The sequence below is a fragment of the Anneissia japonica genome, unplaced genomic scaffold (genome assembly GCF_011630105.1).
Source record: "Anneissia japonica isolate Jap-2015-1 unplaced genomic scaffold, ASM1163010v1 scaffold287587_len645178_cov120, whole genome shotgun sequence".
Lineage (NCBI taxonomy): Eukaryota > Metazoa > Echinodermata > Crinoidea > Comatulida > Comatulidae > Anneissia > Anneissia japonica.
The window spans coordinates 386,108-386,589 of NW_022718938.1; positions in this window are offsets into that span (position 1 = coordinate 386,108).

The window sequence follows — 482 nt, forward strand, 5'->3', positions numbered from 1 at the left end:
TTATGTGTGTATACATACATAAAAAAAAAAGATTGAGTAAGTTGCATACGTAGTTTTTCCATGAATCGATAAATCCCAATAAGAAAGGTGGGGGTGGGGAGGTCCTGTGGTTCTTCCCCGGGAAAATTTTGATTCCTAGATGGCGGGAAATGAGCTTTCCCCGACTTTTGTGGTGTCTTTTAATGACTTTTAAATTCTTCAAAATTCAAGGTTCCCCCCCCACCCCCACCACTTGAAAATGATTCAATTAATCAATGAACTCCAAAGATAAAGGGTACGGGTTCCCCGGAAAAATTTCGATTTCTTGATGGCAGGAGATGAGCTTACCTGACTTCTGAAATGTCTTTTAATGACGTTTTCCCCTCTTTAAAAAGGTCAGGTAAATTTTTCTCATTTTTTATTTTATGTGTGTATACATACATAAACAAATGAGTAGTTGCATGCGTAATTTTTTTCCATGAATCGATAAATACCAAAAAGAA